Below are 26,971 nucleotides of genomic sequence, written 5' to 3'. Positions count from 1 at the left end.
CAAATCGTTAGTATAGATAAGGAACAGCAAAGGGCCTATAAACTACCTTGGGGAACGCCTGAAATCACTTCTGTTTTACTCGATGACTTTCCGTCAGTTACTACGAACTGTAACCTCTCTGACAGGGAATCGCAAATCCAGTCGCATAGCTGAGACGATATTCCATAAGCACGCAATTTCACTACGAGTCGCTTATGTGGTCTTTGTAGAAAAGAATATGAAATTAAGGCTGTTGTAACATAACGCAATGGGCAAAAGAAAAGTGACACTCAAGACATTTACTGAACATTAAATTGTGATCCCGTCCCATACTGCATAAAGCCTTTAAATATAAGCACAGTTAGTGTTGTTAATGAATTACTCATCCGCTCAGACATGAAAGACAACACATTTCGCCAGGAAATTACAGTCTCAAGTTCGTGGTTGCAGAGGATTACGGCACCCCTGAAATAGAAAGTGTCGCAAATGGTGGCGAGTTTTAACGATCCGTAGTTGAGAGTCGCCAGGTAATTTATCGCGACTTGAGAATAGCTAGTACATTGAGGTCTCATACGTATTAATGTAGGTTACCAGTTGATCATAATATCGGTGTATTTGCGTCCCAAGGCGCTGTCCCACAGTAACGGTATTGGGTCCTTAGCAAAATAGTTTGATGACCACTGATGTACAGCATTTCTTGTTCTGTGTGTTCAAGAATATAGCTTCTTATCTACATCTACGTCATTACTCTGCTATTCACAATAAAATGCCTGGCAGAGGGTTCAATGAACCATCTTCATGCTGTCTCTATACCGTTCCACTCTCGAACAGCACGCGGGAAAAACGAGCACTTAAATTTTTCTGTGCGAGTCTTGATTTCTCTTACTTTATCGTGATGACCATTTCTCCCTATGTAGGTGCCTACCAACAGAATGTTCTCGCAACCGGAGGAGAAAACTGGTGATTGAAATTTCATGAAAAGATCCCGTCGCAACGAAAAACGCCTTTGTATGTGACACTATCTCCACTATTTCGCGGTGATACAAAACGAGCTGCCCTTCTTTGTACTTTTTCGATGTCATCCGTCAGTCCCACCTGGTGCGGATCCCACACCGCACAGCAATACTCCAGAATAGGGCGGACAAGCGTGGTGTAAGCAGTCTCTTTAGTAGACCTAATCTAAGTGTTCTGCCAATGAATCGCAGTCTTTGGTTTGCTCTACCCACAATATTATCTATGTGATCGTTCCAATCTAGGTTATTTGTCACTGTAGTCCGTAAGTATCTAGTTGAATTTACAGCCTTCAGATTTGTGTGACTTATCGCGTAATCTAAATTTAGCTGATTTCTTTTACTACTCATCTGAATAAATTCACACTTATCATTATTTGCCGGCCGGGGTGGCCAAGCGGTTCTAGGCGCTACAGTTTGGAACCGCGCGACCGCTACGGTCGCAGGTTCGAATCCTGCCTCGGGCATGGATATGTGTGATGTCCTCAGGTTAGTTAGCTTTAATTAGTTCTAAGTTCTAGGGGACTGATGACCTCAGTAGTTAAGTCCCATAGTGCTCAGAGCCATATTTTTGAACAGTAGAGGGCCGGTAACTCTTCCTTGGGGAACGCCGGGTATTACTTCTGTTTAACTCTGTGACTTTCCGTGTATTACTACGAACTGACATTTCTGACAGGAAATCACGAATCCAGTCGCACAACTGAGGCGATACTCCGTAGGCACGCAGTTTGGTTAGAAGACGCTTGTGAGGAACGGTGCCAAAAGCCTTCTGGAAATCTAAAAATATAGAACCAATTTGACATCCCCTGTCGATAGCACTCATTACATCATAAGTACAAAGAGCTAGCTGTGTTTCACAAGAACGATATTTCTGAATCCGTGCTATGTGTCAATAAATCGTTTTCTTCGAGGTATTTCGTAATGTTCGAATACAGTATATGTTCCAAACCCCTACTGCAAATCGACGTTTGTGATATAGGCCTGTAATTCAGCGGATTACTCCTACTTCTAAGTTGCTGACAAACCACTAACTTACTTCACTGCAGTCAAGTTTTAAGGGGGGATCTAGGTGACGAAGTTAGTACGTAGCCCGGCCATTCATTTTCGTGGCACCCTGCCGTAACTCTTATGACGTACGAGACGTCGGCCCTCTCTCGCCGCCTTCCTTGTGGGAGACGTACGGTCCCCGAGCGGCCCACCATCCTGGTGACTCTCCATCACCTGGCGACGTCACCCCCTCCCCCACACTCTCACACCCACGCCCGGCCGCTGCCACTGCCCTGAGCGATGTGTGCGGGGGCGCAGGGTTCCCCCGGAAGTGGTTCTTTACCGTCTGCTGGCAGATAAGTGACCACTTCCGGCGCTGTTCGTGGAGACGAATGGGCCGGCCGTGACCACTTCTTGACCGCCCACTCGTCTGCTGGGGACTCGGCTGCGAAACGCGGCGGCGATCCTGGCATGGTCGCCACTTTCGGAAATCGCCAACATCACGAAACAAATTCCATCAGATTGCCGAAAGCACTCTGGGCACTGCTGCTGAAATAGAAAGAAAGTCTCGCTGGCCACTGTGTAATATGACGCGAAATCCCGAAGATTGGCTAAAATTTACAGACGCGCGAAATTTGGCACGGACTTCAATGCGAGATGCCTTTAATAGGTTCCACAACGAAACATTGTCTCGAAATTTGGTAGGAAATCCGAAGAAATTCTTGTCGTATGTAAAGTACACAATCGGCAAGACGCAGTCAATACCTTCGCTGCGCAGTGCCGATGGTACTGTTACCGACGAATGAGCCGCTAAAGCGGAGTTATTGAACGCAGTTTTCCGAAATTCCATCACCAGGGAAGACGAATGGAATATTCCAGAATTTGAAACACGAACAGCTGCTAGCATGAGTTTCTTCGAAGTAGATACCTTAGGGTTTGCGAAGCAACTCAAATCGCTTGATACAGGCAAGTCTTCAGGTCCAGATTGTATACCGATTAGGTTCCTTTCAGATTACGCTGATACAATAGCTCTCTACTTAGCAATCATATACAACCGCTCGCTCACCGATAGATCTGTACCTACAGATTGGAAAATTGCGCAGGTCGCACCAGCGTTTAAGAAGGGTAGTAGGAGTAATCCATCAAACTACAAACCTATATCATTGACGTCAGTTTGCAGTAGGGTTTTGGAGCATATACTGTATTCAAACATTATGAATCACTTCGAAGGGAACGATCTATTGATACGTAATCAGCATGGTTTCAGAAAACATCGTTCTTGTGCAACGCAGCTAGCTCTTTATTCTCACGAAGTAATGGCCGCTATCGACAGGGGATCTCAAGTCGATTTTGTATTTCTAGATTTCCGGAAAGCTTTTGACACCGTTCCTCACAAGCGACTTCTAATCAAGCTGCGGGCCTATGGGGTATCATCTCAGTTGTGCGACTGGATTCGTGATTTCCTGTCGGGAAGGTCGCAGTTCGTAGTAATAGACGGCAAATCATCGAGTAAAACTGAAGTGATATCAGGTGTTCCCCAGGGAAGCGTCCTGGGACCTCTGCTGTTCCTGATCTATATAAATGACCTGGGTGACAATCTGAGCAGTTCTCTTAGGTTGTTCGCAGATGATGCTGTAATTTACCGTCTAGTAAGGTCATCCGAAGACCAGTATCAGTTGCAAAGCGATTTAGAAAAGATTGCTGTATGGTGTGGCAGGTGGCAGTTGACGCTAAATAACGATAAGTATGAGGTGATCCACATGAGTTCCAAAAGAAATCCGTTGGAATTCGATTACTCGATAAATAGTACAATTCTCAAGGCTGTCAATTCACCTAAGTACCTGGGTGTTAAAATTACGAACAACTTCAGTTGGAATGACCACATAGATAATATTGTGGGGAAGGCGAGCCAAAGGTTGCGTTTCATTGGCAGGACACTTGGAAGATGCAACAAGACCACTAAAGAGACAGCTTACACTACACTCGTTCGCCCTCTGTTAGAATATTGCTGCGCGGTGTGGGTTCCTTACCAGGCGCGATTGACGGAGGACATCGAAAGGGTGCAAAAAAGTGCAGCTCGTTTTGTATTATCACGTAATAGAGGAGAGAGTGTGGCAGATATGATACGCGAGTTGGGATGGAAGTCATTAAAGCAAAGACGTTTTTCGTCGCGGCGAGATCTATTTACGAAATTTCAGTCACCAACTTTCTCTTCCGAATGCGAAAATATTTTGTTGAGCCCAACCTACATAGGTAGGAATGATTGTCAAAATAAAATAAGAGAAATCAGAGCTCGAACAGAAAGGTTTAGGTGTTCGTTTTTCCCGCGCGCTGTTCGGGAGTGGAATGGTAGAGAGATAGTATGATTGTGGTTCGATGAACCCTCTGCCAAGCACTTAAATGTGAATTGCAGAGTAATCATGTAGATGCAGATGTAGGTATTCCAATTTAAGGCTACATAACAATGTTCAGAACTCCCCAGAATGAATTTTCACTCTACGACAGAGTGTGCATTGATATGACGGTTCCTGGCAGATTAGCACTTGCCTATGAAAGGCAAAGGACCCAAGATGGAGTCTCACAAGTCAGTCCAGCTCACAGTTGTAATCTTCCAGGAAGTTTCATATTCGGCAGTATTGAACCTACCGATACAACAACTCATTGAGATCGTATATACAGGGTTGACCATTGATCCTGACCGGGCCATATATCTCACGAAATAAGCGTCAAACGAAAAAACTACAAAGAACAAAACTTGTCTAGCTTGAAGGGGGAACCCAATTGGCGCTATGGTTGGCGCCCTAGATGGCGCTGCCATATATCAAACGGGTATCAACTCCGTTTTTTAAAATAGGAACCCCCATTTTTTATTACATGTTTTAGTTGGACTACTTTCTTCGCTTTGTGATAGACAGCGCTGTAATAGTCACAAACGTATAAGTGCGTGGTATCACGTAACATTCTACCAGTGCGGACGGTATTTGCTGCGTGATACATCACCCTTGTTAAAATGGACCGTTTACCAATTGCGGAAAAGGTCGATATCGTATTGATGTATGGCTATTGTGAACAAAATGCCCAACGGACGTGTGCGATGTATGCTGCTCGGTATCCTGGACGACATCATCCAAGTATCCGGACCGTTCGCCGGATATTTACGTTATGTATGGAAACAGAAAGTGTTCAGCCACATGTGAAACGTCAACCACAACCTGCAACAAATGATGATGCCCAAGTGGATGTATTACCTGCTGTCGCTGCTAATCCGCACATCAGTAGCAGACAAATTACGCGAGAATCGGGAATCTCAAAAACGTCGGTGTTGCGAATGCTACATCAACATCGATTACACCCGTACCATATTTCTATGCACCAGGAATTGCATAGCGACGACTTTGAACGTCGTGTACGGTTCTGCCACTGGGCACAAGAGAAATTACGGGACGATGGCAGTTTTTTTGCACTCGTTCTATTTAGCGGCGAAGAGTCATTCACCAACAGCTGTAACGCAAAACGGCATAATATGCACTATTGAGCAACGGAAAATCCACAATGGCTGCTACAAGTGGAACACCAGCGACCTTGGGGGGTTAATGTATGGTGCGGCATTATGGGAGCAAGGATAATTGGCCCCCATTTTATCGATGGCAATCTAAATGGTGCAATGTATACTGATTTCCTAAGTAATGGCTTCGTTCAAACGGCTCTGAGCACTATGGGACTTAACTTCTGAGGTTATCAGTCCCCTAGAACTTAGAACTACTTAAACCTAACTGACCTAAGGACATCACGCACATCCATGCCCGAGGCAGGATTCGAACCTGCGACCGTAGCGGTCACGCGGTTCCAGACTAGCGCCTAGAACCGCTCGGCCACTCAGGCCGGCTCCTAAGTAATGTTCTACCGATATTACTACAAGATGTTTCACTGTATGACAGAATGGCGATATACTTCCAACATGATGATGTCCGGCACATAGCTCGCGTGCGATTTAAGCGGTATTGAATAGCATATTTCATGACAGGTGGATTGGTCGTCGAAGCACCATACCGTGGCCCGCACGTTCACGGGATCGGACGTCCCCGGATTTCTTTCTGTGGGGAAAGTTGAAGGATATTTGCTATCGTGATCCACCGACAACGCCTGACAACATGCGTTAGCGCATTGTCAAAGTACGTGCGAACATTACGGAAGGCGAATTACTCGCTGTTGAGAGGAATGTCGTTACAAGTATTGCCAAATGCATTGAGGTTGACGGACATAATCTTGAGCATTTATTGCATTAATGTGGTATTTACAGGTAATCACGCTGTAACAGCATGCGTTCTCAGAAATGATAAGTTCACAATGGTACGTGTATCACATTGGAACAACCGAAATACAATGTTCAAACGTACCTACATTCTGTATTTTAATTTAAAAAAACCTACTTGTTACCAACTATTCGTCTAAAATTGTGAGCCATATGTTTGTGACTATTACAGCGCCATCTACCACAAAGCGAAAAAAGTGGTCCAACTAAAACATTCATATTTCTTTACGTAATACACGAATATGTTATAAAAATGGGGGTTCCTATTTTAAAAAAACAGTTGATATCCGTTTGACCTATGGCAGCTCCATCTAGCGGGCCAACCATAGCGCCATCTGGTTTCACCTTTCAGGCTAGACAAGTTCCTTTCCTTGTAGTTATTTAGTTTGAGGTTTATTTAGCGAGATATTAGGCCCGGTCACGATCAATGGACCACCACGTATACGTAAAACATGTGACAAAGCTAGAATCAGTGATCTCGCAAGTCTTAGGAAGACTCATCATTCAGACGAAATTATTCCCTGATGTGTTAACACACATCCTGACTTCCTCTCCCATCCTTTTGTCAATGTTTTCAAATATTACTTTCTTCCCCAATTTTGCAGAGAACCTACGTTTTCCTTATTATATTAGACTACCAAATTTTCAACTTCCTACTGTAACACCTGTGCTGTCCCCTTTCGTGCGGAATCTTTTCCCAATACATTTAACTTTATATTCGATTCTGTCTTTAAATAAAGTATGAATCCTGTTGAAAATGAGGGGAAACGTGCAACCGGCGGTAACTATTACAACAGAGCGTTGCACTCCCTGAAAAGTGGAGAAACCTTATTCCCTGTAAATTTTCGTATTAAGAGGGAGATAACTACAGTGGATTGGGACTAATACAGTCTGAGCTTTCGTGGACACACTGAATGCAGTTGGAATAATACATTATTGTTGATGGAGATATTGACAAATTTATAATTGACACAATTACGTTCGATTGTGGGCGAGTTTTGGACTGTGACTTTGACTAAAAATTGTCAGGGTTTGCCAAAAATGATTTTAAGAATACATGGAATTACGTTTTGGGTATTTTTCCAGCCTTCCCTCCATGATCCATGGACCCTGTCGTTGGTGGGGAGGCTTGCGTGTCTCAGTGATACAGATGGCCGTACAGTAGGTGCAACCACAACGGAGGGGTATCTGTTGAGAGGCCAGACAAACGTGTGGTTCCTGAAGAGGGGCAGCAGCCTTTTCAGTAGTTGCAGGGGCAACAGTCTGGATGATTGACTGATCTGGCCTTGTAACACTAACCAAAACGGTCTTGCTGTGCTGGTACTGCGAACGGCTGAAAGCAAGGGGAAACTACAGCCGTAATTTTTCCCGAGGGCATGCAGCTTTACTGTATGGTTAAATGATGATGGTGTCCTCTTTGGTAAAATATTCCGGAGGTAAAATAGTCCCCCATTCGGATCTCTGGGCGGGGACAAATCAAGAGGACGTCGTTATCAGGAGAAAGAGAATTGGCGTTCTACGGATCGGAGCGTGGAATGTCAGATCCCTTAATCGGGCAGGTAGGTTAGAAAATTTAAAAAGGGAAATGGACAGATATAGTGGGAATTAGTGAAGTTCGGTGGCAGGAGTAACAAAACTTTTGGTCAAGTGAACACAGGTTTATAAATACAAAAGGAAATAGGGGTAATGCTGGAGTAAGTTTAATAATGAATAAAAAAAAATAGGAGTGCGTGTCAGCTACTACAAACAGCATAGTGAACGCATTATTGTGGCCAAGATAGACACGAAGCCCACGCCTACTACAGTAGTACAAGTTTATATGCCAAAATGCTCTCAGATGATGAAGAAATTGATGAAATGTATGATGAGATAAAAGAAATTATTCAGGTGGTGAAGGGAGACGAAACTTTAATAATCATGGGTGACTGTAATTCGAGAGTAGGAAATGGGAGAGAAGGAAACATAGTAGGTGAATATGGATTGGGGGTAAGAAATGAAAGAGGAAGCCGTCTGGTAGAATTTTGCACAGAGCATAACTTAATCATAGCTAACACTTGGTTCAAGAATCATGAAAGAAGGTGATATACATGGAAGAATTCTGGAGATACTAGTAGGTATCAGATAGATTATATAATGGTAAGACAGAGATTTAGGAACCAGGTTTTAAATTGTAAGACATTTCCAGGGGCAGGTGTGGACTCTGACCACAATCTATTGGTTATGAACTGTAGATTAAAACTGAAGAAACTGCAAAAAGGTGGGAATTTAAGGAGGTGGGACCTGGATAAACTGAATAAACTAGAGGTTGTACAGAGTTTCAGGGAGAGCATAAGGGAACAATTGACAGGATGGGGGAAAGAAATACAGTGGAAGAAGAATGGGTAGCTCTGAGGGGTGAAGTAGTGAAGGCAGCAGAGGTTCAAGTAGGTAAATAGACGAGGGCTAGTAGAAACCCTTGCATAACTGAAGAAATATTGAATTTAAATGATGGAAGGAGAAAATATAAAAATGCAGTAAATGAAGCAGGCTAAAAGGAATACAACCGTCTGAAAAATGAGATCGACAGGAAGTGAAAAACGGCTAAGCAGGGATGGCCAGAGGACAAATGTAAGGATGTAGAGGCTTATCTCACGAGGGGTAAGATAGATACTACCTACGGGAAAATTAAAGAGACCTTTGGAGAAAAGAGAGCCACATGTACACTCCTGGAAATGGAAAAAAGAACACATTGACACCGGTGTGTCAGACCCACCATACTTGCTCCGGACACTGCGAGAGGGCTGTACAAGCAATGATCACATGCACGGCACAGCGGACACACCAGGAACCGCGGTGTTGGCCGTCGAATGGCGCTAGCTGCGCAGCATTTGTGCACCGCCGCCGTCAGTGTCAGCCAGTTTGCCGTGGCATACGGAGCTCCATCGCAGTCTTTAACACTGGTAGCATGCCGCGACAGCGTGGACGTGAACCGTATGTGCAGTTGACGGACTTTGAGCGAGGGCGTATAGTGGGCATGCGGGAGGCCGGGTGGACGTACCGCCGAATTGCTCAACACGTGGGGCGTGAGGTCTCCACAGTACATCGAAGTTGTCGCCAGTGGTCCCAGCAAATTAGGGACACTGTTGCTCCTGGGGTATCGGCGAGGACCATTCGCAACCGTCTCCATGAAGCTGGGCTACGGTCCCGCACACCGTTAGGCCGTCTTCCGCTCACGCCCCAACATCGTGCAGCCCGCCTCCAGTGGTGTCGCGACAGGCGTGAATGGAGGGACGAATGGAGACGTGTCGTCTTCAGCGATGAGAGTCGCTTCTGCCTTGGTGCCAATGATGGTCGTATGCGTGTTTGGCGCCGTGCAGGTGAGCGCCACAATCAGGACTGCATACGACCGAGGCACACAGGGCCAACACCCGGCATCATGGTGTGAGGAGCGATCTACTACACGGGCCGTACACCACTGGTGGTCGTCGAGAGGACACTGAATAGTGCATGGTACATCCAAACCGTCATCGAACCCATCGTTCTACCATTCCTAGACCGGCAAGGGAACTTGCTGTTCCAACAGGACAATGCACGTCCGCATGTATCCCGTGCCACCCAACGTGCTCTAGAAGGTGTAAGTCAACTACCCTGGCCAGCAAGATCTCCGGATCTGTCCCCCATTGAGCATGTTTGGGACTGGATGAAGCGTCGTCTCACGCGGTCTGCACGTCCAGCACGAACGCTGGTCCAACTGAGGCGCCAGGTGGAAATGGCATGGCAAGCCGTTCCACAGGACTACATCCAGCATCTCTACGATCGTCTCTATGGGAGAATAGCAGCCTGCATTGCTGCGAAAGGTGGATATACACTGTACTAGTGCCGACATTGTGCATGCTCTGTTGCCTGTGTCTATGTGCCTGTGGTTCTGTCAGTGTGATCATGTGATGTATCTGACCCCAGGAATGTGTCAATAAAGTTTCCCCTTCCTGGGACAATGAATTCACGGTGTTCTTATTTCAATTTCCAGGAGTGTATGAATATCAAGAGCTCAGATGGAAACCCAGTTCTAAGCAAAGAAGAGAAAGCACAAAGGTGGAAGGAGTATATAGAGGGTCTATACAAGGGCGATGTACTTGAGGACAATATTATGGAAATGGAAGAGGATGTAGATGAAGGTGAAAAGGGAGATACGATACTGCGTGAAGAGTTTGACAGAGCACTGAAAGACTTGAGTCGAACAAGGCCCTGGAAACAGACAACATTCCATTAGAACTACTGACGGCCTTGGGAGAGCCAGTCATGACAAAACTCTACCATCTGGTGAGCAAGATGTATGAGACGGGCGAAATGCCCTCAGATTTCAAGAAGAATATAATAATTCCAATCCCAAAGAAAGCAGGTGTTGACAGATGTGAAAATTACCGAACTATCAGTTTAATAAGTCACAGCTGCAAAATACTAACGCTAGTTCTTTACAGACTAATGGAAAAACTGGTAGAAGCCGACCTCGAGGAAGATCAGTTTGGATTCCGCAGAAATGTTGGAACACGTGACGCAATACTGACCTTACGCCTCATGTTAGAAGAAAGGATGATATAAGATTAACATCAACAAAAGCAAAACGAGGATAATGGAATGTAGTCGAATTAAGTCGGGTGATGCTTAGGGAATTAGATTAGGAAATGAGACACAAAGTAGTAAAGGAGTTTTGCTATTTGTGGAGCAAAATAACTGATGATGGTCGAAAGAGAGAGGATATAAAATGTAAACTCGCAATGGAAAGGAAAGCGTTTCTGACGAAGAGAAATTTGTTAACATCGAGTATAGATTTAAGTGTCAGGAAGTCGTTTCTGAAAGTATTTGTATGGAGTTTAGCCATGTATGGAAGTGAAACATAGACGATAAATAGCTTAGACAAGAAGAGAATAGAAGCTTTCGAAATGTGATGCTACAGAAGAATGCTGAAGATTAGATGGGTAGATCCCATGACCAACGAGGAGGTATTGAATAGAATTGGGGAGAAGAGGAGTTTGTGGCACAACTTGGCAAGAAGAATGGACCGGTTGGTAGTACATGTTGTGAGGCATCAAGGGACCACAAATTTAGTATTGGAGGGCAGCGTGGAGGGTAGAAATCGTAGAGGGAGACCAAGAGATGAATACACTAAGCAGATTCAGAAGGCTGTAGGTTGCAGTAACTACTGGGAGATGAAGAAGCTTGCACGGGATAGAGTAGCATGGAGAGCTGCATCAAACGAGTCTCAGGACTGAACACAACAACAACAACAACAACAATAACATGATTCCAGCGTTTTTCTTGTAATTTTCTGTATCACAGTTTTCAAGTATAAATATTCAGTTATACAGAAATTGTGAGGATGTGTGAAGGACGACATGTTAAATAGAGCCTGTATGAGGCTCTTTGCGCCCGCAACAAACCTACTGTGCGCGTCCGGCCATCCTGATTTCGGTTTTCCGTGATTTACCTAAATCGCTCCAGGCAAATGCCGGGATGGTTCCTTTTAAAGGGCACGGCCGACTTCCTTCCCCGTCCTTCCCTAATCCGATGAGACCGATGACCTCGATGTCTGGTCTCCTTCCCCAAAACAACCAACCAAACCTACTGTGTCAAGACTAAGCGCCTGCAACTCTTGCTTCCCGCGAAGCAGACCGGTACAGCGGATCCCGGAGCTAGTAGGGGTCAGCCTGGCTTGTCGTCCCGGAAACACAGACGCTTCCCAGAGACCACCAGGAGGCGTCCACGGCGCCGCAAGAGGTCGCTAAGGCCGCGGACCTCTTTCCTTCAGCTCGACACGTGATTGCAAATAGAGCCAGCCATATCCATGCGCCAAGCAGTATTTAGGCTGGCGCAGGAGCAGTTCACGCCGAGCGAGCCCACTGGTGTCATCGTAGCCGCCGCGTCATCGTCCACCGCCGCCAGCTTACCCGAGCCATCCCCGCAGGGCCTCGCCCTCGGACTCAGGTGACGGCGACGTGGACTCCACGCCGCTCTTCACGAGACGCCCGGGGCTTGGTTTGGTGAAGTTGTATGGTTACCACAGACAGTTTATGTTTGGAAGAATCTCTGATTCAGTTATTGGTAGGCTTGGAGGATCAGACCTACCTCACGAATATTATTTTGTAAATTTTGAAGAAAGACTTTAGTTGAAATAAAAACGCTATAACTCACACTCTGAGATTTTCCTATCCGCGGACGGCGGATATATCAAAACCATTAGATCAAGTAATTTCATTTCATAAGTACAAAACATTAAGAACCCGTTCATCCACCACGCAGAACGCCGTAATGACACAAATGCGAACCCCCTGCTATTTATAACCACGATGTAGAACTTAAAACTGAACGCTTCTGATAATGCAGCAAGATTAGAGCATTTGAGCTCTGAAGAAGCACAGCTGAATTTGAATTACCAGAACGAAATTAAACTGTTTCATCCCACTAAGTGAACAACATAACCACACATATACAGTTAGGTAACATCTGCGTTAGGTTATACAAGCTGTTACTATTGAAATACAATGCACCGCATCTCAAACGTATCGATTCTGGAAACTAGAAATCTACTCTGTAGGAATCAGCATGGGTTTCGAAAAAGACGAGCGTGTGAAACTCAGCTCGCGCTATTCATCCACGAGACTCAGAGGGCAACAGAAACGGGTTCCCAGGTAGATGCTGTGTTTCTTGACTTCCGCAAGGCATTCGATACAGTTCCCCACAGTCGTTTAATGAACGAAGTAAGAGCAATTGTGTGATTGGATTGAAGAGTTCCTAAATAACAGAACGCAGCATGTCATTCTCAATGGAGAGAAGTCTTCCGAAGTAAGAGTGATTTCAGGTGTGCCGCAGAGGAGTGTCGTAGGACCGTTGCTATTCACAATATATATAAATGACCTTGTGGATAACATTGGAAGTTCGCTGAGGCTTTTTGCGGATGATGCTGTAGCATATTGAGAGGTTGTAACAATGGAAAACTGCACTCAAATGCAGGAGGATCTGCAACGAATTGACGTATGGTGCAGACAATGGCAGTTGAATCTCAATGTAGACAAGTGTAATGTGCTGCGAATACACAGAAAGAAAGATCCTTTATCATTTAGCTACAATATAGCAGGTCAGCAACTGGAAGAAGTTAATTCCATAAATTATCTGGGAGTAAGCATTAGGAGTGATTTAAAATGGAATGATCATATGAAGTTGATCGTCGGTAAAGCAGATGCCAGACTGAGATTCATTGGAAGAATCCTAAGGAAATCCAATCCGGAATCAAAGGAAGTAGGTTACAGTACGCTTGTTCGCCCACTGCTTGAATACTGCTCAGCAGTGTGGGATCCGTACCAGATAGGGTTGCTAGAAGAGATAGAGACGATCCAACGGAGAGTAGCGCGCTTCGTTACAGGATCATTTAGTAGTCGCGAAAGCGTTACGGAGATGATAGATAAACTCCAGTGGAAGACTCTGCAGGAGAGACGCTCAGTAGCTCGGTACGGGCTTTTGTTGAAGTTTCGAGAACATACCTTCACCGAGGAGTCAAGCGGTATCTTGCTCCCTCCTACGTATATCTCGCGAGAAGACCATGAAGATAAAATCAGAGAGAGTAGAGCCCACACAGAGGCATACCGACAATCTTTCTTCCCACGAAAAATACGAAACTGGAACAGAATGGAGAACCGGTAGAGGTACTCAAAGTAGCCTCCGCCATATACCGTCAGTTGGCTTGCGGACTATGGATGTAGATGTGGATGTAAATTCTCCTCCGGTGCAGTTTTTCCACAATCCACGATTGACTAACATACAATGCTGCGCTACAAATGTACACTCTTACAAATTTACTCCTCAGATTAAGGCCAAGGTTTGGTAGTACGAGACTGCTGTTGACTAAGCATGACGCCTCTGCCTGTACTAATTTGCTTTTTATGTCCTCCTTCCTTAGTCCTTCATGTGTAAATTTGTTTCCACGGAAGTAGAATAATTTAACTTCGTCGTCCCCAATTTTACCGCTAATCTAGTTTCTGTCATTAATCCCCATTACCTTCGTCTTTCTTCGGTTTACTCTCAATCCGGAATCTATACTCATTAGGCTGTTCATACCATTCAACAGACGCTGTAATTATTCTTTACTTTCATCGAGGGTAGCAATTCTATAAGCGAATGTTATCATTGATGTCGTTGCACCCTCAATTTTAATCCTACTCTTGAACCCGTCTTCTATTTTTGTCGTTGTTCTTCGATCCATAGATTGAACAGCAGGGGTGAAAGACTACATCCTTCCCTTACATCTTTTTTAAACCGAGCTCTTCGCTCTTGGTCTTCTATTCTTATTGTCCCCTCTTGGTTCCTGTACTCAATATATGTTACCCGTCTTCCCATTTACCTTACTCCTACTATTTTCAGAATAACAATTCCGAACATAAACGTTTTGCATTGTCGAAAGCTTTTTTTAAGGTCTGGGAATTCTATGAACGTCTACATTCACATCTACGCGGATGCTCTCCAAATCACATTTCAGTGCGTGGCAGAGGGTTCATCGAACTACCTTCACAGTAATTCTCTGTTATTCCAATACTGAACAGCACGCGGGAAATCGAACAATTGTATCGTTCCGTGCGAGCTCTGATTTCCCTTGTTTTATGAGGGTTATCCAGAAACTAAGTTCCGATCGGTCGCCAAGTGGAAAGCACAGTGAAAAGCAGAAACGTTTTATTTGCAACAGTTAGGTACAACTTCCACCTACTTCTCTACATACTCGCCGTTCCAACTTTGAGTGTTGTCGTAGTGTGGTATCAACTTCCCAATATCCTCGTCACAGAAAGCAGCCACCTGTGCTTTCGGCCAGTTATCTGCACTGGCCTGCAGCTCGTTGTCTGTGGAAAAATGTTGTCTTCATAGCCAGCTGTTCTTGTGAGCAGAGACGAGACTCAGGGGGAGCCAATTACGGACTGTATTGTGCGTTATCAAACACATCTCACCGGGAACGCTGCAGTAGTGTCTTCATTGCCCCTGCAGTGTGCGGCCGAGAATTGGCATGGAGAAGGAACTGCTCGACAGTTGTGTTATGTGGGATGCAGGACAGGCGAAATCTCTAACCGGGCCCTCATACTTGGCGGGAGATGCTATTCCCTACACATCTTTACGTGCTCACTGTCCACTCAGAACTGAAAAGAGCGACGCGACACGATCGACGGGAATACTAGAGACACTGTCCAACACATCTATGCAAAGCTTTGCCGGGTTTTCCCAGTGGTTTCAATTTCACGACCGATCGGAACTTTCTTTCTGGATAACCCATGTATTATGATGATCGTGGCATCAAGGAATCATAAATTTTGCATTGGAGGGCAGCGTGGAGGGTAAAAATCGTAGAGGGAGACCAAGAGATGAATACCTAAGGATGTAGGTTGCAGTAGGTACTGGGAGATGAAGAAGCTTGCACAGGATAGGGTAACATTGAGAGCTGCATCAAACCAGTCTCAGGACTGAAGACCACAACAACAACAATGATGATCGTTTCTCCGTATGTAGGTAGGCGTCAATAAAACATTTCTGCATTCGGAGGAGGAAGCTGGTGATTAAAATGTTGTGAGAAGATACCGCCGCAACGGCAAACACCTTTGTTTAAGTCAAACGTGCTGGTCTTACTTTAACTTTCTCGGTGTGTTTCCTTAACCCTATCTGATAAGGACCCCTCACCATCCAGCAGTACTCCAAAAGAGGACTGAGGAATGTACTACACTCCTGGAAATGGAAAAAAGAACACATTGACACCGGTGTGTCAGACCCACCATACTTGCTCCGGACACTGCGAGAGGGCTGTACAAGCAATGATCACACGCACGGCACAGCGGACACACCAGGAACCGCGGTGTTGGCCGTCGAATGGCGCTAGCTGCGCAGCATTTGTGCACCGCCGCCGTCGGTGTCAGCCAGTTTGCCGTGGCATACGGAGCTCCATCGCAGTCTGTAACACTGGTAGCATGCCGCGACAGCGTGGACGTGAACCGTATGTGCAGTTGACGGACTTTGAGCGAGGGCGTATAGTGGGCATGCGGGAGGCCGGGTGGACGTACCGTCGAATTGCTCAACACGTGGGGCGTGAGGTCTCCACAGTACATCGATGTTGTCGCCAGTGGTCGGCGGAAGGTGCACGTGCCCGTCGACCTGGGACCGGACCGCAGCGACGCACGGATGCACGCCAAGACCGTAGGATCCTACGCAGTGCTGTAGGGGACCGCACCGCCACTTCCCAGCAAATTAGGGACACTGTTGCTCCTGGGGTATCGGCGAGGACCATTCGCAACCGTCTCCGTGAAGCTGGGCTACGGTCCCGCACACCGTTAGGCCGTCTTCCGCTCACGCCCCAACATCGTGCAGCCCGCCTCCAGTGGTGTCGCGACAGGCGTGAATGGAGGGACGAATGGAGACGTGTCGTCTTCAGCGATGAGAGTCACTTCTGCCTTGGTGCCAATGATGGTCGTATGCGTGTTTGGCGCCGTGCAGGTGAGCGCCACAATCAGGACTGCATACGACCGAGGCACACAGGGCCAACACCCGGCATCATGGTGTGGGGAGTGATCTCCTACACTGGCCGTACACCACTGGTGATCGTCGAGGGGACACTGAATAGTGCACGGTACATCCAAACCATCATCGAACCCATCGTTCTACCATTCCTAGACCGGCAAGGGAACTTGCTGTTCCAACAGGACAATGCACGTCCGCATGTATCCCGTGCCACTCAACGTGCTCTAGAAGGTGTAAGTCAACTACCCTGGCCAGCAAGATCTCCGGATCTGTCCCCCATTGAGCATGTTTGGGACTGGATGAAGCGTCGTCTCACGCGGTCTGCACGTCCAGCACGAACGCTGGTCCAACTGAGGCGCCAGTTGGAAATGGCATGGCAAGCCGTTCCACAGGACTACATCCAGCATCTCTACGATCGTCTCCATGGGAGAATAGCAGCCTGCATTGCTGCGAAAGGTGGATATACACTGTACTAGTGCCGACATTGTGCATGCTCTGTTGCCTGTGTCTATGTGCCTGTGGTTCTGTCAGTGTGATCATGTGATGTATCTGACCCCAGGAATGTGTCAATAAAGTTTCCCCTTCCTGGGACAATGAATTCACGGTGTTCTTATTTCAATTTCCAGGAGTGTATATATAGTCTCTTTAGTAGTTCTGTTACGTTTTGTAAGTGTTTTAGCAGTAAAACGCAGTCTTTGGTTTGTCTTCCCCACAACATTTTCTGTGTGTTCTTTCCAGTTTAAGTTGTTCATGATTGTAATTTCTAGGTATTTGGTTGAATTTACCGCCTTCAGATTTGACTGATTTATCGTGAAATTGAAGTGTAACGGATTTCTTTTAGCACCCATGTTGATGACCTCACACATCTCATTATTTACCAATTTTCGCACTATACAATTATCTTTTCTAAATCATTTTACAGTTGGTTTTGATCATCTGATGACGTTAATAGAAGATAAATGACAGTATCATCTGCAAACAACCAAAGACGGTTGCTCACATTGTCTCCTAAGTTGTTCGTATGGATAAGAAAGAGCAGAGAGTCTATAACACTACCTTGGGGAACACCAGAAGTCACTTCTATTTTTTCGATGACTTACCATCAGTTACTACAAATCTTGATCTCTCTGACAGGAAATCACGAACCCAGTCACATAACTGAGATGGTATTCCATAAGCACGCGATTCGACTACAAGCCATCTGTGAGGTACAGTGTCAAAAGCCTTCTAGGGATCTAGAAATACGGAATCAATTTGAAATCCCTTGTGAATAGCACTTAACACTTTATGTGTGTAAAAGAGGTAGCTGTGTTTCACAAGAACGATGTTTCCTAAATCCGTGTTAATTGTGTGTCAATAGACCGTTCTTTTCACGTAATTCATAATTTTCGAACATACTACATGTTCAAAAATCCTGCTGCATATCGATGTCAGTGATATGTCCCTGTACTTTAATGGATTACTCCTACCGCCTTTCTTGAATATTGGTCTGACATGTCCAACTTACCAGTCCTTAGGTGTGGATCTTTCGCCGAGCGAGCGGTTGTACAAAAGGAACCTAATTGGTATTCAGTCTGGCCTGATGATTTGCTTTTATTAAGTGATTTAAGTCTCTTCACTGCTCCGAGGACATATACTTCTAAGTTACTCATGTGGACAGACGTTTTTGATTCGAATTCTGGAATCTTTACTTTGTTTTGTTTGGTGAAGGCATTTCGAAAGGCTGTGTTTAGTAACTCTGCTTTAGCAGCACACTGCCACTGATATTTCAATTGCTATCGCGCAGAGAAGGCACTGATTGTGTCCTTCCGCTAGCATACTTCACATACGATCGGAATATCTTTGGATTCGAGAGAAAGTTTCGTTGTGGAAACTATCGTAAGCATCTCGGATTGAAGTAACGCTTCTGTAAAAGATCGCCAATTTTGGAGATTTTGCGTTTGTTTGAATTTAGCATGTTTTTTTATTGTTTCTGCAACAGTTTTGTAACCCGTTTTGTGTACCAAGGAGGATCAGCTCCGTCGTTTGTTAATGTGTTTGGTATAATCCGTTCAGTTGCTGTAGATACTCTCTGAACTGAAGCCACAATTGGTCCGCACTTACATTGTCAATTTGGAAGGAGTGGAGATTGTCTCTCAGGAAGGCGTCAAGTCAATTATTGTCTGATTCTTTTGAATAGGTATATTTTTGGTTTATTTTTGGAGGATATAGGGGCTACAATATTCAGTCTCGCAACGACAACCGTGTACTGACACTAAACTCTGTATCTGTTTTGATGCTCATTATTAACTCAGGATTATTTGTTGCTCTTCACATTTCTTAAATCTTGCTTCCATTATCGGTCTCAACATCAGAACTTACTCTCTGGTGCCCTTATCTTTTCGAAGTGATCCTCAACTTTCTTTCCATGCACCCCAAGCTACGCAGCTCCACGCCAATTGACACCAAATCAAGCTTATCCCTTACGGATACCTCAGTGCCCTTTGACTGTATACAGGGTGTAAATTTTAAGTCGGCAAACTGTTTAATTAATATACAGGGTGTAAATTTTAAGTTGACAAACCAGAATAACTCGAAAAATAAGCTTCACACGAAAAAATGCCTAAAACCCAAAGTTGATTATTTTCGAGGGGAACATCTCTTGGTGCTAAAATTAGCCCGCCACTCCAGCCCCCTGGCGGAGGGGTGGGAGGCAACTTTAAAATTTTGAATGAGAACCCCCATTTTTATTGCAGAACCAGACTATACATAAAACACTACATACAATTTGCCTTACACATTTGTTTTGATTCTTGATAGTTGGCGCTGTAATTCAAGGAAATCCATGTTTCCATTTTTGTGTCGAAAATGGTTACGGAAAAATAAAAAATATTTGCTACGTGAATTTTGATTCGCTAAAACTAAAACTCTCCATCTCTCCCCATAGAGTGGAGTTTGAAAGAGAAGAATTAGAGTTTTACAAATGTTAACCCAAATTTTAATTTTTTCCGCAGATTCGGATAAGTTTTGTTTGTTTGTGGTCAACTCAAACCCCACCCTATTGAGAGAGAGGGAGAGTTTTAGTCTTAGTGAATCAAAATTTACGAAGTAAATAAGTATTTTTAATTATCCATAACCATTTTCCACGCAAAAACGAGAAGGATTTTCTTGAATTGCAGCGGCAACTACCAAGAATCAAAACAAATGTTTAATACAAAATGTACGTGGTTTTTTTACGTAGAATCTGATTCTGCAATGAAAAATGGGGGTTCCCATTTGAAATTGTAATGTTACCTCCTGCCCCACTCCCAGGGGGCTGGGGTGGTGGGCTAATTTTAGAACCAACAGATGCCCCCCTCGAAAATAATCAACTTTGGCTTCTACACATTTTTTCGTGTGAAGCTTATTGTTCGAGTTACTCTGGTTCGTCAACTTAAAATTTACACCCTGTATATTAAGTAAACAGCACTGCACATACCAGTTTGCGGACCCCCTCGCGTTCGTTGGGCAGTAATCGAGTCAAATATTTATTTACATGGACTTTTTTTCAAGCGATTCAGGTTCGGTTTCAGATGAACAGCTCTAGCAATTCCGTGGAGCGCCCGTCCATCGCAGCGACGCAAAACAATGGTTGGACAACTAATCTAGTTTATCTAAACTGTGGAAAAACACATTGTCCCTATTTACGCATGTAACGTATGAAGTCACGGCTGTAGTAGAATCTGCTTCAAACGTTCGATCACGAACGCGATCGCACTACGTTGACAGCCCACCTATGGACGAGAAAGAGACAGTGTATTTTATGGTATTTTTCTTAAATCACGCGATGATTCATCGGTCTCAAACTGCATACGTATGAAAACTACGATGAAGCGCCAAAGGAACAACTGGTATAGGCATGCGTATTCAATGGTTCAAATGGCTCTGAGCACTATGGGACTTAACATCTGTGGTCGTCAGTCCCCTAGAACTTAGAACTACTTAAACCTAACCAACCTAAGGACATCACACATATCCATGCCCGACGCAGGATTCGAACCTGCGACCACAGCAGTCGCGCGGTTCCGGACTGAGCGCCTAGACCTGCTCGGCCACCGTGGCCGGCATGCGTATTCAAATACAGAGATATGTAAACAGGCACAATACGACTCTGCGGTCGGCAGCGCCTATATAGGACTACAAGTGTCTGGGGCAGTTGCTAGATCGGTTAATGCTGCTACAATTGCAGTTATCAAGATTTATGCGAGTTTGAACGTGGTGTAATAATTTACGTACGAGCGATGGGATACAGCATCTCCTTGGTAGAGATTAAGTGGCGATTTTCCTGTACGACCATTTCACGAGTGTGACGTGAATATCAGGAATCCAGTAAAACATCAAATCTCCAACATCGCTGCGGCCGGAAAAACATCCTGCAAGAACAGGACCAACGACGACTGAAGAGAATCGTTCAACTCTTCCCCAAATTGCTGCAGATTTCAATGCTGGGGCACTGTAATGGTGTGGGGCGTGTGTAGTTGAAGTGATACGGGACCCCTGATACGTCTAGATACGACTCTGACAGGTGACACGTACGTAACCATCCTGTATGATCACCTGCACCCATTTATGTCCATTGTACATTCCGTCGCACTTGTGCAATTCCAGCAGGACAATGCGACACCACACACGTCTGGAATTGCTACAGAGTGACTCCAGGAACGCTCTTCTGAGTTTAAACACTTTCGTTGGCTACCAAATTCCCCAGATATGAACATTATTGAGCATTTCTGGAATGCATTTCAAATCTCCACCCCCTCGTACTCTTACAGATTTAAGGACAGCCCTACAGGATTCATGGTGTTAATTCCCTCCAGCACTACTTCAGACATTAGACGAGTCCATGCCCACATCGTGTTGGGGCGCTTCTGCGTGCTCGCGGGGGACCTACACGATATTAGGGAGGTGTACCAGTGTCTCTGGCAGCTTCAGTGTATTTGAAACTTTGCATGGGTATAAAAATTATAAAGTTTATATAGTAATTAGAAGAGGGACCAGTATCAACAATTGTATTAATGAATGCGTATCATTTAAAAATTATTACTAAAGAACTTCTTGAAATTTCAAACCTAAGATAAAATTAAACTAGAATAGAATTTTCTCATTTTAAATTTTGCTGTTATCTTTGTGATTCCATTTCACGCTTTTTTCAGTCTCTTTAAAGATACACTACTGGCCATTAAAATTGCTACAGCAAGAAGAAATGGAAATGATAAACGGGTATTCATTGGACAAATATATAATATTTGAACTGATATGTGATTACATTTTCACGCAATTTGGGTGCATAGATCCTGAGAAATAAGTACCCAGAACAACCACCTCTGGCAGTAATAACGACCTTGATACGCCTGGGCATTGAGTCAAACAGAGCTTGGTTGTACAGGTACAGCTGCCCATGCAGGTTCAACACGATGCCACAGTTCATCAAGAGTAGTGACTGGCGTATTGTGACGAGCCAGTTGCTCGGCCACCATTGACCAGAAGGTTTCAATAGATGAGAGATTTGGAGAATGTGTTGGCCACGACAGCAGTCGAACGTTTTCTGTATCCACAAAGGCCCGTACAGGACCTGGAACATCCGGTCTTGCATTATCTTGCTGAAATGTAGGGTTTAGCAGGGAAGGGTAGAGCCAATGATCGTAACACATCTGAAATGTAACATCCAATGTTCAAAGTGCCGTCATTGCGGACAAGAGGTGACCGAGACGTGTAACCAATGGCACCCGATACCATCACGCCGGGTGATACCACAGTATGGCGATGACGAATACACGCTTCCAATGTGCGTTCACCGCGATGTCGCCAAACACGGATGTGACCATCATGATGCTGTAAACAGAACCTGTATTCATCCGAAAAAATGACGTTTTGCCTTTCGTGCACCCAAGTTCGTCGTTGAGTACACCATCCCAGGCGCTCCTGTCTGTGATGCAGCGTCAAGGGTAACCGTTCCCATGGTCTCCGAGCTGATGGTCCATGCTGCTGCGAACGTCGTCGAACTGTTCGTGCAGATGGTTGTTGTCTTGCAAACGTCCCCGTCTGCTGACTCAGGGATCGAGACGTGGCTGCACGATCCGTTACAGTTATGCTGATAAGATGCCTGTCATCTAGACTGCTAGTGATACGAGGCCGTTGGGATCCAGCACGGCGTTCCGTATTTCCCTCCTTAACCCACCGATTCCATATTCTGCTAACAGTTATTGGATCTCGACCAACGCGAGCAGCAATGTCGTGATACGATAAACCGCAATCGCTATAGGCTACATTCCGACCTTTATCAAAGTCAGAAACGTGATGGTACGCATTTCTCCTCCTTACACGAGGCATCACAACAACGTTTCACCAGGTAACGCCGGTCGCCTGCTGTTTGTGTATGAGAAATCTGTTGGGAACTTTCCTCATGTCAGCACGTTGTAGGTGTCGCCACCGGCGCCAACCTTGTGTGAATGCTCTGTAAAGGTAATTGTTTGCATATCAGAGCATGTTCTGCATGTCGGTTAAATTTCGCGTCTGTAGCACGCCATCTTCGTGGTGTGGCAATTTTAATTGCCAGTAGTGTATTTACACATCTAGATGCCCACTTACGCTCTAGAGAAAAACAACAAAATTTCCTTTATTAAACTTCCTGAAGACCATCATTGTCTGGCTAACGCTAGTTCCACAACTGTTCCCGCAAACGTGACATCATTTTGACGACACTCGCAATATCTACGACAGCATGATCGATATCGACTTAAGTCAGCTTCTGATACGAGTCTCTCACAAGATTTAATGCGCGAGTACCAGAAATTTACGAGATGATGTCATTCTTGGACTGATTTAGTATACCAGTAATTGCTACAATAAAATGTCGCTTAATGATTTATCGATGATTAATGCCTTCATATGAAAGTATTCAGTCAGGAGTTAGTTATTATCGTCAATACAAATTAAGAATGAAACAGCATGTTTTATAGTTTTCAGTACGCCGTTTCAAGGTAACCCATCGTCCAAAATTAATCACAAACACCTCACCATTGCCATTGAATGTAACGTAATAATGCATCAACGATACAAGCCTTCAGAATAAAATATGATAAGCAAGACCGGAATTAAACATCGCATCTTTAAGTGCCTGCATAATGAATAATGTTATGGTATCGGGAGTAGAATGTTGTTTCGCATCCCATTACCAGCAATCATTTTTCTCATGTAAGCATCGTTAACACATTGTGTTAATTTTTTATGAATGAAACGCAAATATGTTTTGCAACATGAGGCGCTATTTATATTCGCTCTGATCTGAGAACGAAGGATGAAATAAATATTAAGCGATATCCGAGTATGTGTTTAGAGAGAAACCTAAGATTACAGCTTTCATTGCTGCGACTAAAGGGAGCTGCAGTAAAATTTGTATTTTTCTTCTCACAAATATTTGGCCCTCTATTTCCAAATATGTGGCGACTTCCGAGTATATGGTTAGGAGGGAACCTAGGAAGACAGCTTAAATTGCTGCGAGTGAATGGAGGAGCAATAATATTCTTGTTCTTCCTTGTCACAAAGTCGATAGCCGATCATGCGGTCGACATTGCGAGTGACGTCGAAATGACGTCACCTTTGCGGCAAGTGTGATACGAGCATTACTCTCGTTGTTTTTGCTAAATCGGAAATTCCTCTTCCCAGAGCTATTCTCTCTGATTCCGCCGCTGCTCTCCGCTGGCAATTAACTGTTCGCCCAATCTGTTTCATCTCGTTGTTCACAGAGAGCCACTCCATCGCCTAATAACAGTATCTTCCGGCAAGCCCACGCATTTACATATCATAGAAGCAAAATAATATTAAAATCTTATAATGATTTAGTATATTCATTCGTAACTCATTCTCATTACGTAACAAATTACTATGCATGAAACAAAAGAGGACGAAACGAAAATGAAATTACGTGGGTTCTAGCTATACCGTGCCCAGAGACGACGAATATACATAGAAACACTGTGGGATCTTAATTAGCGCTCCTTGGATAAAACAGGGAACTATTTCCAGTACTTGTGTATTCAGTACCCAAATCTATTGGTTGCACTGTTGAAAGAGCGGTATTTGTTGGACCTCATACAATATGTAACTTGATGCCTAATGCACAAATTGAAAGTACAATTACAGAAATAGAAGACCAAGCTTGGAGATTTGTAAAACATGTATTGCATCATTTCCTCGGCCAGAATAAGAACTCTGATTTCAGGGAAACAGTGGAAAATACGCTACATTCGTTTAGATAGTTAGGATGCAAGGGGGTCCCTTAAACCATATTTTCTAATGTACACCTACCCCATTTTCAGGATATGTTGGCTGACACGTCAGAGGAACATGGTGTACAGTTCCACCATTGTACGTCACATAATTCATAAGTATTTAGCTGCGTCAGAACGAAACTTGCAGGGTGAAATGCGCTTAAGATACAGGTAACATACGTGTACAAATATGTCTGAAATATGTTAAATACACGTGAAATAAATACACTTTGTGATCAAGAGTATCCGGACACCCCCGAAAACATATGTCTTTCATAAAAGGTGCATTGTGCTGCCACCTGCTACCAGGTACTCCAAATAAGGGACCTCAGTAGTCATTAGACAGCATGGGGGAGCAGTATGGGGCGTTACGCAGATCTGACGGACCTCGAACGTGGTCAGGTGATTGGGTGTTATTTCTGTCATCCGTCTGTAAGCGAGATTTCCACACTCATAAATACCCCTAGGTCCACTGTTGCCGAACAGATAGTGAAGTGGAAACATGAAGGGACACGTGCAGCACAAAAGCGTAAAGGCCGACCTCGGCTGTTGACTGACAGAGACCGCCGACACTTGAAGAGGGTCTTAATGTGTAATGGGCAGACATCTATCCAGACCACCACACAGGAATTCAAAACTCCATCAGGATCCACTGCAAGTACTATGACAGTTAGGCCGGAGGTGAGAATACTTGGATTTCATGGTCGAGCTGCTGCTCATAAGCCACACTTCATGTCAATAAATGCCAAACGAGTAAACATTGGATGATTGAACAGTGGAAAAACGTTGTGTGGAGTGTCGAATCACGGTACACAATGTGGCGATCAGATGGCACGATGTGTGTATGGCGAATGCCCGGTGAACGTCATCTGCCAGCGTGTGTAGTGACAACAGTAAAATTCGGAGGCGGTGGTGTTATTGTATGGTGGTGTGTTTCATAGAGGAGACTTGCACCCTTTGTTGTTTTGGGTAGCACTATCACAGCAAAGGCCTAAATTGATGTTTCAAGCACCTTCTTGCTTCCCACTGTTCAAGCGCAATTAGGGGATGGTGATTGCACCTTTCAACACGATCGAGTACCTATTCATTATGCACGGCCAGTGGCGGAGTGGTTACACGACAATAACATCTCTGTTATTTGACTGGCCTACACAAAGTACTGATCCGAATCCTATAGAACACCTTTGGCATATCCTGGAACGCCGACTTCGTTCCAGGCCTCATTGACCGACATCGATAACTCTCCTCAGCGCAGCACTCTGTGAAGAATGGGCTGCCATTCACCAAGAAACCTCCCAGCACCTGAAAGAACGTATACCTGCGAGAATGGAAGCTTTCACGAATGTTGAGGGTGGGCCAACACCATATTGAATTCCATCGTTACCGATGGGGGCGCGATGGAATTTTAAGTCAGTTTCAAACGCTTCGAATGGCTCTGTGCACTATGGGACTTAACATCTGAGGTCAACAGTTCCCTAGAACTTAGAACTACTGAAACCTAACTAACCTAAGGACATAACACACATCCATGCCCGAGGCAGGATTCGAACCTGCGACCGCAGCAGCAGCACGGTTCTGGACTGAAGCGGCTAGAGCCGCTCGGCCACAGCGGCCGGCGCACAGACACCTCACGTGCTGTAGAGAAACAGGTTTCAGATTCGTGATCAGCGCAACCGATTTAGTCAGAAATTAATATTTTCGTGCACATCACAGATGTAAGTAGGCTGTTTAGGTTTTTATGTTGGTAACGCCACGTAGAGCTCTGTATGAAAATCACTGACTGTACTGTGTCCAGTCTGTGGCTGGTTTGCATTGTTGAAATATTCACTATTGTAGTGTTGGGCAGTTGGATATGAACAGCGCGTAGTGTTGCGCAG

The 26,971-nt window shown here is 44.8% G+C and overlaps 1 protein-coding gene and 1 non-coding gene across 2 annotated transcripts in view; both read right to left on the bottom strand.

Annotated features, from left to right (window-relative positions):
• LOC124552274 (C3 and PZP-like alpha-2-macroglobulin domain-containing protein 8) overlaps positions 1–26,971 on the bottom strand; it is an 842,473-nt gene that overhangs the window by 556,575 nt on the left and 258,927 nt on the right. The gene's annotated exons all lie outside the window — the stretch shown is intronic.
• Trnas-gga lies at positions 5,777–5,858 on the bottom strand. The gene is given in 2 exon segments: positions 5,777–5,811; positions 5,821–5,858. It is a non-coding gene; the product is annotated as a tRNA-Ser (tRNA).

The sequence above is a fragment of the Schistocerca americana genome, chromosome 10 (assembly GCF_021461395.2).
Source record: "Schistocerca americana isolate TAMUIC-IGC-003095 chromosome 10, iqSchAmer2.1, whole genome shotgun sequence".
Taxonomy (NCBI): Eukaryota; Metazoa; Arthropoda; class Insecta; order Orthoptera; family Acrididae; genus Schistocerca; species Schistocerca americana.
Note: the sequence above shows the minus strand (reverse complement) of the source record. Positions and strands in the feature narration are given on the sequence as shown.